This window comes from Ceratotherium simum, chromosome 40, assembly GCF_057802395.1.
Source record: "Ceratotherium simum simum isolate JZ-2026a chromosome 40, ASM5780239v1, whole genome shotgun sequence".
In the NCBI taxonomy this organism is placed as follows: domain Eukaryota; kingdom Metazoa; phylum Chordata; class Mammalia; order Perissodactyla; family Rhinocerotidae; genus Ceratotherium; species Ceratotherium simum.
This window is the reverse complement of record NC_141939.1, coordinates 14,117,061-14,132,165: the sequence shown is the minus strand read 5'-3', so window position 1 is coordinate 14,132,165 and position 15,105 is coordinate 14,117,061. Positions and strand designations below refer to the sequence as shown.

The following is a 15,105-nucleotide window of genomic DNA, read 5'->3' as shown; positions in this document are numbered from 1 at the left end:
TTTTAACTTTTACATGTAGGTCTCTGATTCATCTCAACATTTTGTGGATGATACGACGTAGGGTTGAAATTTGTAGGTGTATTAGGGCTACTGCGCACAGAGAGGTGTTTCGGGAGAAACAGAGGACCTGGGAGGGTCAGGTAACTTTCTTTTTGACCCATCAATACTTAACTGTAATGAAGCCCGGCAGAACAGAGTCAGTCCTTCCAAGATGTGTTCTTCTGTCTTCATCAGTGGAAGCCTCTCCTGGTTTTATTGGGCTGGTGATATCCAGAAACAGCCCATTGCTCGAAGGTGGGGACTAGGGCTACAGACGGTTCTGGGAAGCTGGCATAGAAGATGATTTACACAATGAGTACCACTAAACCACTGCTTGGGTCCAGTTCCTGGCCTTCTTTTTTCTGCTCTTTAGTCCAGAAACATTTCTTTAAAAGTCAGAAAATCCATAAATGTGAGCAGTATGTTGAATATGTCACCAGCCACTTCATCTTAATGGTGCTGAAATCTTGTTGTAAAAGCCACGGTGTTAAATCCAGGAATCTGCTCCAGAATCTGTTCTTCAATATAATTTTCTATCAAAGAAATATATTTGTTAGAAATAAGCATGTCGGTGAGTCTATTCTCTTCCATGTCTTCAAACTGCTGGCAGTGTTTGTCCATGAAACTTCTTTGTAACAACCGGAACTTCTCGTCCATAATAACATCTTCTAAACATCCAACCACAGCACCAAATTTTGCATCAGAGGCAGAAGAGAAGGACAGCCTGGCCCAGCGGGGTCAGCACCTCCATGCAAGGCCCTGGTCTCAGGCTCCTCGGCTATGGCCACGTGCCGGCCAGGCTTCCACTTCGGGCTGGCCTCTCTGTGCGCTGCTCTCTTGATCATTTCTAATCTCAATCTATCCGTATGTAATCTGGTACCTACATGATCAAAGGGAAGTGACCACAATAATGCTGTTCTGGTTGAAGTGAGGGAGCAGTGTATCCGGGAGGGAGGGTATCCCTGAGTCCCACTAGCTGTCTCCCTGCCTCAAGGCCCCACCTTCACCCATCCTCCCCCGACAGGGCCCCAAGGGCTAAAAGAAAACAATTTGAAAACCTCGCAGCAAGGCTCTTCTCTAAATATATTGTTGGTAGTTTTCTGGGGTCATACTGAGATGTGTTAAAGACTCTTCATGTCCAATGACATTGAAGGAACATGGAAAATATCTTTAGAGTCTAGTTTACAATCTTGAAACCAATAGAACTTATGTTCTTTGGTTGTAGATTTAATCTTGCAAGTTTTAATTGTAAAGTGCAGTATATAAAGTACCTGGAGATGTTAATCAAGTTACATAAAAGTCACTTTATTTTTATTTTCCTTTGTTCTTTAAACTTGCTTGGAGTGGTAGTGGAGTCATAGAGGAAATTTCTTTTCTCTTTGGTCCTGGGTGAAAACTTGGATAGGTACTAAAATTTTTAAAATTATTTTTAATGAATCTTTTATTGAGATAACATTGGTTTATAACATTATATAAATTTCAGATATACATCATTGTATTTTGATTTCTATGTAGACTGCATTGTGTTTACCACCAAAAGTCTAGTTGCCATCTGTCACTATACACATGCACCCTTTTACCCCCTCGCCCTTCCCTCCTCCACTTTCCCTCCAATAACCATGAATCTAATCTCTGTGTCTATGTGTTTGTTTGTGGTTGTTATAGTTTTTCTGTCTTCCACAAATGAGTGAAATCATACAGTATTTGGCTTTCTCTGTCTGATTTATTTCGCTTAGCATAATGCCCTCAAGGCCTATACATGTTGTTGCAAGTGGCAAGATTTCATCTTTTTTGTGGCTGAGTAGTATTCCATTGTGTGCATATGTGTGTGTATATATATATACATATATACACCTCATCATCTGTTCATCTGTTGATGGGCACGTAGGTTGTTTCCAAGTCTTGGCTACAGTAAATAATGCTGCAATGAACATAGGGATGCATATATCTTTTCAAATTAGTGTTTTTGTGTTCTTTGGATAAATACCCAGAAGTGGAATAGTTGGATCATATACTGGTTGTATTCTTAATTTTTTGAGGAATTTCCATACTGTTTTCCATAGAGGCTGCACCAGTCTGCATTCCCACCAGCAGTGTATGAGAGTTCCCTTCTCTCCACATCCTCTCCAACACTTGTTATTTCTTATAGCCATTCTGATGGGCTTGAGGTGATATCTCATTGTAGTTTTGATTTGCATTTCCCTAATAATTAGTGGTGTTTAGCATCTTTTTGTGTGCCTCTTGGCCATCTGTATATCTTCTTTGGAAAAATGTCTGTTCAGATCCTGTGCCCATTTTTTAATAGAGTTGTTTATTTTTCTGTTGTTGAGTTATATGAGTTCTTTATATATTTTGGATATTAATCCCTTATCAGATATATGATTTGTAAATATCTTCTCCCAATTGTTAGATTGTATTTTCATTGTGTTGATAGTTTCCTTTGCTGTGCAGAAGTTTTCAGTTTGATGTAGTCCCATTTGTTTGTTTTTTCTTTTTTTCCCTTGCCTGAGGAGACATGATATTCAAAAAGATACTGCTAAGACCGATGTCAAAGAGTGTATTGCCTAAGGTTTTTTCTAGGAGTTTAGTGGCTTCAGGTCTTCCATTCAAGTGTTTAATCCATTTTTAGTTAATTTTTGTGCATAGTGTAAGGTAATGGTCTACTTTCGTTTTTGTGTCTGTGGCTGTTCAGTTTTCCCAACATCATTTATTGAAGAGACTTTCCTTTCTCCATTGTGTGTTCTTGGCTCCCTTGTCGAAAATTAGCTGTCCATAGATGTATGAGTTTATTTCTGGGCTCTTGATTCTGTTCTATTGATCTGTGTGTCTGTTTTTGTGCCAGTACCATGCTATTTTTGTTACTATAGCTTTGTAGTATATTTTGAAATCAGGGAGTGTGACACCTCCAGCTTTGTTCTTTTTTCTCTGGGTTGCTTTGGCCCAAAATTTTAAAAAATGTGTTTATTATAAATAGTATATCATGCAAAAAGTGTTAGAATATATATGTATAAATTATATACGTTATTAGACCCACCAGCCCAGTTAAAATATAGACTATTAGCAGAGGGGTAAGAGTGAATATGAGGGTGGGCCCAGGCAAGAATATCAAAGAATCCCTCTGTTCTTACCCAAGATTCTGTAACTTGACATGATTCAAGACTTCTCAATTTGTTGTATGATTTTCTCTGGTTTCCAGAGCACTGTCTTTGTTGTTTTATAGGGAGAGCTTTTTGGGAGAGTTCTCACTCTCTCTGCTATACTATTAGCCCTAAAACTTCTGTACTTTTTTTTAAACAGCTTTATTGAGGTACAATTCATATACCATACAATTCACCCATTTAAAATTTACAATTCAAAGGATTTTAGTATATTCACAGAGTTATGCAACCATCGCCACAGTCAATTTTAGGTATGTTCCTCCTCATCCCTTACTGCTCTCTCCTCCCCTCTCCCAGCCCTGAGTAACAACTAATATACTTTCTGTCTCTACAGATTTCTCTATTCTGGATTTTCAATTGAATGGAATCACATAGCATGTGGTCTTTCATGATGACCTTTCACTTAGCACAATGTTTCAAGGTTCATTTATGTTGTAGTATGTATCAGTACTTCATCCCCTTTTACGACTAAATAATATCCTATTGAATGAATATTCCACATTTTGTTTATCCATTCATCAGTTGATGGACATTTGGGTTATCTCCGCTTTTGGGCTGTTAAGAATAATGCTGCTATAAAAATTTGAGTGTAAGTATTTGGATCTGAGATTACCTCAGGCCTGTATCATAGGTCCTGTTGATCCTCTCTCCCTTACAGCTATTGGACTCACTGATAACACAAACTCATCTTGTCTCTTCAGTTTTAGGGGTGATAACTGCCCCCTTTTCTTGTTAGTTCTGGGGTTGCTTTACCAAGTTTTGTTGGTTTCCCTTATCCCTCCTCATAAATTTATAAGTACTCTCTCATTAAACTTTCCTCAGTTTTCCTATTTGAGCATACCAACTTTTTTTCCATCAAGGCTCTGGCTAATACTTCTCCTTTCAAGGCTTGAGGTAAAGGGAACAGGCAGTAACCATTCCTTCTCATTTTGGAGGGGATTGTGATTCAAGATCCTGAAACAGCTCTTTCAAAAATACTCTTCATAAAATCCACTTCCATTCCAAATCTTCACCCTCTTGACCCTTAATTCCTAAGGTCAGTGGGAATTATACGTTCAGTCTATAATGTTTTACACTGGAAACTCTTTAAAGGTCATTTGTCTCACATATCACTTGGGTTTCCATATAACTATGTATTGCCACATTTGATAGCTCCAATTTACAGCATCTTCTCACATAAAGCAATATTAGCTTTACGTTTGTTCACTAAGTTTTATTAATTTAAATTGCTTAGTTATTATATTAATTCTTATGAACCAAAATAGGCTATTATATTTCCTGTTGAGTTTTAAATTATTTTTGTGTGCTTGGGAAGAGCAGTGGGTTTTACTTTTACATTGCACTTAACAAGAAAGGTATTATTCTATAATTCCTAACTTTTTTAGTAACTTTATAATCCAACAATTTTTCTAGCCCTCAAAGTTTCCTTAGACATTCTTATTTTTCTGCTTTCTTCTTTCACATGTGTTGGTACATGCAAAGAACAACACAGACTTCTCTAAAGGTATTCCACTACTGGTGTCAGTTAAGCTTCTTCCGAATCTGTTAGTGCCGAGCATGTTTTTCTGACTCTCAAACACTTAGGACACATGCCCATTTATGGGGTGACTGACCATTGCTTACCCTCATTTGTTTTCATAGGACATTGATCTCTTCTTGTTTTTTCATTCAGAGCTTTGATGATTTAAATTCCTGAGGTTCTGTGATATTTTCCTATGCTGAAACTTAAAGAATTACTATCATCCTGATAGGATTTTCTGAGCCTCAGACACCTGGTCTGAAATAATACTATTATGGAAAACTCAAGAAATATATATTTAAATGATAATGTTTACTACGACTTTGTCTAATCTAATGGCAACATTTTTCACTGATATTTACTTGAAAAGTTATGCATTTAGCCTAATAAAATAAAATAAAGCTACCCTGAAATTTGGCTAAGAAGATTTCAATGGAGTTTTTAAAAGGATGATTTAGTGCAATGGAGAAAACCAAAACAGACAAGAATTAAACAAAAGAGGTAGGAAACGGTACGTATAAACAACATGTCAATAAATTAGGCTTTGCAGAGACTGGCAGAAGTAAGGTACTTTGTAAATGAAAGCAGACGTGAACAGGTGAAGGGTATTCAGATGTCACATGAACGTGTGGCTGATGGGAGAAATGGGAAAAACAGATCATGACTATGAACACCATCTGTTACCAGGCTTTGTTGCCACTTTCCATCAAAAAACAAAAGTAATTCTCTTGGAGAAGCTGTTTGATGAACTTAAAACTCAAGCTTTGCGGAGGGTAACATTTTGTGATTATTGTGAAAGTATGTGAGGAATATGAAGCCAGGCATATAAACTATATCTGTTCCTTCTGAACACTATGACAACCATTTTGCTGACGCAACATGAAGTGCCTGGCTTTCTTTAACATTGGGTAAAATGAAGCAATGTTCAAAAACACAATCCACTGATCTCACCCTCTCCTTCTGCCCCCTCCCCTACTCCCCACCATGATTCCCTGAGGATAGATTCTCACTCCTTGAATTAGTCAATGAATATAAGCAATTTTAATCTTTTAATTCGTATTGCCAAATTGCCTTCCAGAAAATTTTTTACCAATTTAAAGCGCCACCGGTAACGTACAAGAGTACTCATTTTACTACATTTATCAATGTTGACTACTATCAAGTTTGATGTCTATGTTAATTTAATAGGACAATAGTATATCTGCTTTTATTTCATTTCTTTGATTAGTATTACAGTTGATTTGTAAGTAAATTTATTACTAATTTTCAATTCCTCTTTTATGATTTGTCTTATCATAACATTGTTTATATATTATTGACAGTATTTTTTTCTGATTTATCTTAATATCTCTTTGTATATGAAGCCTATCAGTCATTTCTCCTGTTATATTTATGTTAGAATACTTTTCCCAATATACTGTTGCATTTTAATATTTCTACTTTGGATTTGTTCCATTGTATGTTTGATTAAAATGTTTTTCCCCCATGAAACTGATTAAATAAAGATTCAACTCATTTTTAGTCTAGATTGGTTTCTTTTCTTTTTACCATTATTTTTACTATTTTACTATTGAACTATTTAATCTAACAGAAGGTATGAAGACACATAATATCAAGCAAACATTAGAAAATAACTTTATTTTCCAAACATCTGGCAGTATTTTTGTATCAACATTTTTTGAGTAATCTATTCCTTTCCCCATAGATTTTTGGTGATACATATACATATGTATTCCACATTACCCTATACCCTAATACCTAGGGTTTGTTTCTGCATCATTTGTACTGTTTTATTCATGTAAATGTCTCGTTTTATTTATTATCAAGTACAGCTAACACATTTTTGTAATTCACTTTTTTTCCTAAAAAATTGACTGTTCTATTTATTCCTCCAGATAAATCTTGGCATCATTAAGGTTCAATTTAAGGCAAAAATTGTAAATCTGAATAAGGTTTTGATAAACAAATTAACTAGAGAAATAATGAAATATCTATGATTTGTACTCTCCATTTTCTACTGAATTTTTATAGTTTTTTTTCTTCTCTTTTGTTCTTGTAGATTCTTGCAGGGTTATTTCTAGTTTTTCTGATTTTTACTCATTGTGACTAGAATTTTATTTTATCTTCTCATTTGGTTTTACGGCATTGTTGACATATAAAAAACTTTCTTTTTACTAGTAACATCCAAATCTAAAGTAGCCATACTTAGCCATAATCAGAGTGTAAAGTCTTCTCCAGTTTCAATAGTGTCTTAAAGGCACAACATTTTTAATAATATAGTGGCTCCTAGAAAGAGCTCTATTCTCTTTTCAGATATCTATTACAACAAGGTTAGAATAAGGGTTGAAACTAGTGGACAGAACATACTCGATCAACCAGTTGTCTATTTGTATCACTCACTCCATTGTAGAATAGAGGCCCTTTTGTACCGCAAGTTGACTTTTAGTCAGTTGTGGTATTCTGTCTCTCTGTCTTATTAATTAGTTATTTCTTCCTTTTACATAAGTTTCTGTTTCTGTCAAATAAATGATTTGAAGTATCCTTTGTAGTCTCCCAAAATTTCTTGCCTACATATTTTTGTTCATACAACTTTCCTGCTTAAGATACCTTCTATTTTTTTCATATCCAATTCCTAGCTCTTTTTCAGAAATTAACTAAAATGCCAACTTACGCATGGAGTTTTTTTAATTCTTTTAAACAAAAATAATTCTCTTTTGAGTTCTCAAACCACTTTATCTGAATTCTTTTATTATGTCAATTAGGATGCTTTGGTTATGGACAACAAAATCTACTTCTAACTTAGGCCAAAAAGAAAAGATTTAAGGTAGCTCATAGAATCAGTGGAAAAGAGAAGAGTCAGACTGTTCTGGAGAGCAAGGTAATAAGAATAAAGGGTGAACCTCTGCGGGATGCTCATTGGAAAGATTCAAGGCCAATCATTTCCCGTCCTTGTGTCAGTTCATTAAAATTTTAAAATATCTGGAGAGGGTGTCTGATTGAATTTGCTAGGGTCAAGCACCTACACTTTGGGTAGAAAGGGGCAGGGCGTCATGACGGATGGGCCCACCAAGACTGAGAGTCCCACCAAAGCAATGGGAATGAGGTAGTTCTCCTGTGGAAAATAGGATATTCAGTTAACAAAAGAAAGGGAAAAGGATGCTGAATTGTAGAAAACAGAAGATAGTCAGTACACTTATTGTATTCAATTACTTTGGACCTCTTATTCTAGATATATTGGTAAGTCTTAACCTCTGTGTTTTATTAATTTTTGGATACTCATCACACCAAGCACATAACACACATATTTATTTAACAAATGCAAACATACATAAATGTGACATTAAAAGACAGGGAAAAACTAAAAGACAAAGTGTCCTAAACAAACTTTTGATCAACATACATAGTAAATGTTAGACAAGGTCTTCATCTTTATGTACGTTCTTATCACTCATTTCTTAGGGTATTTTATTTTTTATTTTTTAAATCTTTCCTTTTGTTATACTCATATTTCTTAGTTTCTAGGGTACTTTACTTTCTGTTCTTAAAACATTTCCTTCTTTAGAATTTACTTGAAGTTGAAAAAGGAGCCAAATTCTTCCCTAGTGGAGGTTCTTCCCTAGAAGGAGGTTTCTCCTTCTCCTTCTCCCGATGTTTGTGATGAATGAGAATAAATTGGGAGAAAAGATTCATAACTTTTTGTTTAGATTATGAATTTAGTCACTGGGGCCCTATGAATAAAACTTTTAGGTTATTCACTTGAAGATTTTCACTCTTCGGGATTTAAAAAATTTTGTTGTTTCTCCTGTTAGAAATTGAGGAATTCATGTGGAAAGAAAAAGTCCCTGCCACCAGTGAGCTTGTGGTCTGGTGGGGAGCTTGACGTCAAGTGGTGAGGGCTGTGTTTGGGACAGACACAAGTTACTGTGAAAGCAACGAGCAGGCGTAGCAGCTCAAACTGGGGGTGGACAGCAAGAAATGTGTCCTGGAGGTGGAGGTCGACGTCAAATTGAGTCTTAAAGATCACAAAAGCTATCCAGGTGCAGAAGGGGATAGAAAATTTCAGGAAGACGGAGTTTCATGGCAAAGTTTTGGAAGCATAGAGGGCATGATATATGTAAGGAATTGCATATATTTCCATTTTTATTTTATTAACTCATATAGAACCTAGTAGCCAGCCCTGATGATCTAGTGGTTAAGATTTGGTGTTCTCACCGTCATGCCCGATTTCATTTCCCAGTCAGGGAAGCACACCACCCATCTGTCAGTTGTCACACTGTGGCAGCTGCGTGTTGCTGTGATGCTGAAAGCTATGCCACTGATATTTCAAGTACCAGCAGGGTCACCCCTGGTGGACAGGTTTCAGCAGAGCTTCCAGACTAAGGCAGACTATGAAGATGGACCTGGCCACTCACTTCCAAAATAACTGGCCACGAAAACCCTATGAATAGCAGCAGAGCATTGTCTGATATAGTGCTAGAAAGCAAGAGGACAGCACGAAAAGCAGGCAGGGCTGTGCTCTGCTATAGACAGGGTTGTTAGCAGTCGGAATCCACTCGACAGCACTAACAACAACAATAGAACTTAGAGTGTGTCAGGCTCCGTTCTAAGAGTTTTATAAGTTTTAATTCATGTAAAGTCCTTCAATGTATGTTTATAATTGGAATTGGCAAATTAACAGCCTGCAAGCCAAACCCAGCTCATCATTTGTTTTTAGAAATACAGTTTTATTGGAAACAGTCATGCTCATTTGTTTATGTATTATCTGTAGCTGCTTTCCCATTAAAACGGCAAGGGTGAGAAAGTGCAACAGAGATCATATAGCCCACAAAGTCTAAGATATTTACCACCTGGCCCTTTACATAAAAAGTTTGCCAACCCCAAATATAGCTTGAGGGGAGAGATGAGAGACATAAGGCTAGAGAGAAAGGGCAAGATTACAGAGGATGTCAGCTTAAGGGAGGAGATTCATTTATAATAAAGGAGTATTGCTTGTGACTGTAACTGCGCCCAAAAATGCACAAAATTAAGACTGCTCAGGGAGAACTGTTAATGTTCTTGTCAGACTACAGCAGTATCTCATGGTCTACCCGGTTCTACATTAAGTGGGGAACTTCACAAAAGCTATGTGTTCATACCTACAGCTGAGGTTTTGGTTGACTTCTGAGCTACAACAAAACATTTTCTACATTCACAATCTAATTTCACAATAGATAAAATGAAACTTGGACTGTAGATAGTGTCTTCTTGGCCAAAAGACAAATCTCAAATATGTTTTTCTGCACTAATGACATTTCATATCTCATACAAAGGTCCTATTCCTACATAGCACCTCATACGTAAGTCCTTACATATATAGGATCACATTCATGGGTCTTTACTAATCTCTTGACCTAGGATAAATTACTTAACCTCTTTGAGCCCCAATTTCTTCATCTTACTTCAAAATAATGTTTTGAGGATTCAATGAGATAATAAATGTATAGATCTTAGGGTAGAGCTGGGTACACAGTGGGAGCTCAGTAAATATTGTTCTTTATTATAGGAAGCACAAAGCTTTAGAGACTTCTCTACATATCTCTTTAAAGCTGTTTCCTTGCAACCCAATATTTTTTATTGAAGAAAAGCTTATAGTTGGAAGTCAACAAACTTCACATTGTCTAAAAAACTCAATTGAATGAACAGCTTGAAGATTGAAAACACAATAAAAGTGCAAACAGATAATAGTTATTGGATTTTTTTTTAGATAAACCTGGGCACAAGGCAGAAATCATCTTTTTGAGAAGAGGTCCGATTTTAATGAAGTCTGGAAATATTATCAGAGGAAACTGATATATTGTTTTTGTTTTCAATTTTCCAAACTCAATAAAAATGATGAAGAATGGGAGTGTATGTGACAATTATGATGCAGAGAATGATGAGAGATAATAGAATCAAGGGACATGAAATATTTCCCTTAGCCACTCACCCATTTCCTCTAGTCCTAACCAGAAAAGCAAATCCTATCATCCCTCTGAGTTCCTGGATCCACCCAGAAAGTGACACAGTTTCCAGGTCTCCAAGCTTACTCATCTTTTCTGCCTATTAGTCAGATGTCATCAAATTCCAGCTATTAGCCTTGGAAATAAAAGCATTAGAATTAAAGGAAGATATATTAAAGTTTCCATCCTTGATAGTTAAGAATCTAGAATATTAAACTAACAGAGAGGGGAAAGATGGCTAGGAAAAGGAGAAAAATGAGACCAAGCAAGAACGTGCAGTTACAGGACCCTGGTACTTACAAGTCTTGATCCAAATGTTTTGGAGGAAGCCATGCACGTCTAGCAATCTGGACAAGTCCTGGGAAAACTTTCTCCTTCATGCGGTCATTTACTTCTTGGGAATCCCAAGAGATTCTTAGTTTACATGTCCCACAGGCATGGAATACAGGAAATTTAACTGAGAAATGTGAATTCAAAGCTTGATTCCTTGGAGCTATACTGCAGTTACCCACCCCCTCGATCCCCCTTAATGGTTCCTGATAAGTACTCTTTCCATGAGGTTCAAGAGCAGTCATACATTGGTGTTGTTTCTAGGTCTCTGGGCTGAAGTTCATGCAGGGGATCCTGTAATTTATTCATGGGAAAAGCTGCCTGTACCTGTTGATTATACACTTGAGTTACCTGCATAAAACTTCATGGGGGGCCGGCCCTGTGGCTTAGCGGTTAAGTGCGTGCTCTCTGATGCTGGCGGCCCGGTTTCGGATCCCGGGCGCACACCGACGCACCGCTTCTCCGGCCACGCTGAGGTCGCGTCCCACATACGGCAACTAGAAAGCTGTGCAACTATGACATACAACTATCTACTGGGGCTTTGGGGGGAAAATAAATAAATAAATCTTTAAAAAAAAAAAAAAAACTTCATGGGAAGTCTTCATGTAACTTTGTAATTGTGCCATTTGTTCATTCAATTTTCTCTGATGATGGAGGATGATAAGGGCAACGGAGTTCTTGGATGATGGGCAAGATCTTACAAAGCTTTGCATTACTTTCTCTGCAAAATTTGTCACAAGTGGGATAATAACTCCCATGTGAGAAATACAAAGTCTAGAGAAGACAGTTGACTTTCGACAGAGAAAAGCGTCTTGCCACCCAGAAAGTAGACAGCAGTAAGAACATATTCACATCCATTTGAATGGAGCAACTGTATAAAAACCGTCTGAAAATGTTCCAATAGACACTAAAGCTTTAGTTCTTTCCTATATCCCACCTTACAGTTTCGCCAGGATTATGGGTTTGGCAGGTGGAACGTGTGCTGGAAACATACTCAGCAATTTTTGAGTGAGATTGCCCTACCAGTGCTGGCTTAAGATTGCAGCTATTTTTTTCCCCTGCTAGAGTGGTAAAATTGAACAGTTTTGGCTTATGAATGATCTCAGCCAGTATTATCAGAATGGAAGAGAGTGGAATTCTTTCTTTAGGAATAACAGACAATCACAACTGTACCTGGGACATATGAGGGTTTGATTCTAGACCACTGCAATAAAGCAAATATTGCAATAAGGGGAATCATACGAAATTTTGGTTTCCCGGTGCATATAAAAGTTAGGTGTACACCGTACTGTAGTCTATTAAGTGTGCAATAGCATTATGTCTAAAAAAAATGTACATAGCTTACCTGAAAAATACATTATTGTTAACAATGCTAACCAGCATCTGAGCCTTCAGCGAGTTGTAATCTTTTTGCTGGTGGAGGATTTTATAAAAAACACAATATCTGTGAAGCTCAATACAAGAAAGCACAATAAAACGAGGTATGCCTGTAATTTGGCAGGATGTGATCAATACCCTGTCTATAAGGACAACCTATAAACAGTGAGACCATCAAAAATTTTCCAGGACCTTTTGGTTTATATTGTGAATCTTATGACATGGGTAAACCAAGAGTTTACCAAGCATCACTATTTTTTTTGTGTGTGTATGTGTAACAAGTAGAATCTTTTTCTGTAACTGAAATTTATCTCTAGTTTAAAGCCCCACTCAGCTGCAGTGACAAAAATCTTGTCGATGGAGGCCTCCTCCTTTCTCAAATAAGGGCTGTGTCTAGGTTAAGGAGATTTCTGAAGTGCCAAGATGAGGAGAAGAGGAAGACAACAGATCCTCATATCCCTGGTCCCCACAGGAATTCTGAGATGTTCTTTGTCCCCCTGAGGTTTGGTTTTCAATCTTTTGGTTTCAGTGATGACAGGCCTGGCCTCTCCAATCATGGTGACTGCCAGGCTTCAGGGTTGGGATGTCTGTGGTTTCCTTGCCCTGTGATGTGGCAAGAAATCTCTGTGAGGCTGTCTTTCTGCCTAGACATATTTGAAGCATCACCTCAGACCTTGTTAGAAATGCAAATTCTAAGTGCATCCCCTCAGATAACCTCCTAAGTCAGAAATTCTGACTAAAACAGTCAGCAGACTGCAAATTCTCCAAGGCTCCGCTCTCTGAGGCTCTGCCCAGGAGGGAGATGGCAGGCTAATAATGTCTGTTTCTCCTTTTCTTGGGTGGGAGGGGTGTTAGAATCTTACTGTTTCCTCTTCTCTCCCTCTCTTTTAAAAAAACTTAATAGACTTTATTTTTTAGAGCAGATTTAAGTTTATAGGAAAATAGAGCAGATAGTACAAAGAGTTCCCATATATCCCCTCTTCCTATCACTCAATTTCCCCTCTTATTATCTTGCCTTAGTGTGGTATATTTGTTAGAATTGATGAATAGATATTAATATGTTATTATTAAGTGAAGTCCATAATTCATGTTAGGGTTCACTCCTTCTGGTGCACAGTTCTATGGGTTTTGGCAAATGCATAATGGCGTGTATCCTCTGACACAGTATCATGCAGAACATCAAACTTAATTTTAAATAAATTAGAATTTAGAGACCACAGGTTTTCCCAGGGAAAATGAATTAGATAAAGTTCTTAATTACCATTAAATACTTTGAGAAATAAAATTTAGTTCAGGAAATAAGATAGTTTACAGAATTAGAATAGTTTACTCCCAAAAGAGACAATATGAAAACATGCTGCATTTAAAGTTCAAATTGACTCATTAGAGGTAGGCTGGAAGCAAATAACATTTACTTAACTCATTGACTTTGACTAAAAATCAAACAAAATAATAGTCTTGGGTTCTCCGATTTGATTGAAGACTAAATTCTCTGTTAACTTAGGCTGTGGAGAAATCAGATCGTTTTTGAAAACAAGCATTTTAATGTTAATTCTGAAACATCATTTGCAAGAATTTTCATAGTAAATAATGTGACTTTATCATGTTAGTTCAAGTTTGGTAACTCACACCGAGCATTCATTGAAATAGCTGCAAACTACTTACCACCTCTCAGCATGTCCTGCACAACACACAACTTTGTCTCCTTATCCGGAAGGTATACACACACCTTCTGTGACATGAAGAGCATCTCGAATTGCTTGTAAGGATGATAAATGATCAATATGATATAATCAAGTGGATTCTGATTTTTCTGGCCACTTATTTAAATTGTTCTGTTTGTGGGGGGAGAAGAAAAAAGGTATCAGGGGGCCCTCTGCTGGGGAACTCACATAAGAAATGAAAACAGATTTTGGATGTAGAAAAGGACACACTTTGGGGTCCTCCACCCTGCACCTCCACCTTCCCCACACCAAGTCCTCTTAAAGCATTACAGGACTCAGAAACATAAGGGCCTATACTTCGGGTCTGTAGGATAGAAAACTGAGGACTGGGTGGGAGAGTACAGCTATTAAATGCAGTGAGGTTGATAGCTGTTTTCTTTTTCTTTTTCATATTTATTGAGGTATAATTGACAAAACTGTAATATATTTAATGTGTACTACCTGATTATTTAATATATGCATACATTGTGAAAGGATTCCCACCATCAAGTTAGTTAACACATTCATCACCTCACATACCTTTTTTTAAAATTTTTGGTGAGAACATTTAAGTTCTACTTTTTCAGAAAATTTCAGTTATACAATGCAGCATTATCAACTATAGTCACCGTGTTATACCTAATAAGCTTCAGACCTTATTAATCTTATAACTCAAAGTTTGTATTCTTTTACCAGTCTCTCCCTAGTTCTCTCCCCACCAAGCCCCTGGCAACTACTGTTCTACTCTGTTTTTACGAGTCCAACTTTTCTTATTTTTTTTATTTTATTTTTTTTAAGATTCCACGTGTAAGTGATATTGTGTAGTATTTATCTTTCGGCGTCTGGCTTATTTCACTTAGCATAATGCTCTCCAGATTCCTCCACGTTGTCACAAAAGGCAGGACTTCCTTCTTTCTTAAGGCTGAATAATCTCCCTTTGTGTATATATACCACATTTTCTTTGTTGATGGACACATGTTGTTTGCATACCTTGGCTATTG

General features: G+C 36.9%; 1 pseudogene; it reads right to left on the bottom strand.

The window, feature by feature from the left end:
• Window positions 1–230: 230 nt before the first annotated feature.
• Window positions 231–8,934, bottom strand: LOC147912077 (ADP-ribosylation factor-like protein 2-binding protein pseudogene; annotated as a pseudogene).
• Between the last annotated feature and the right edge of the window lie 6,171 nt (window positions 8,935–15,105).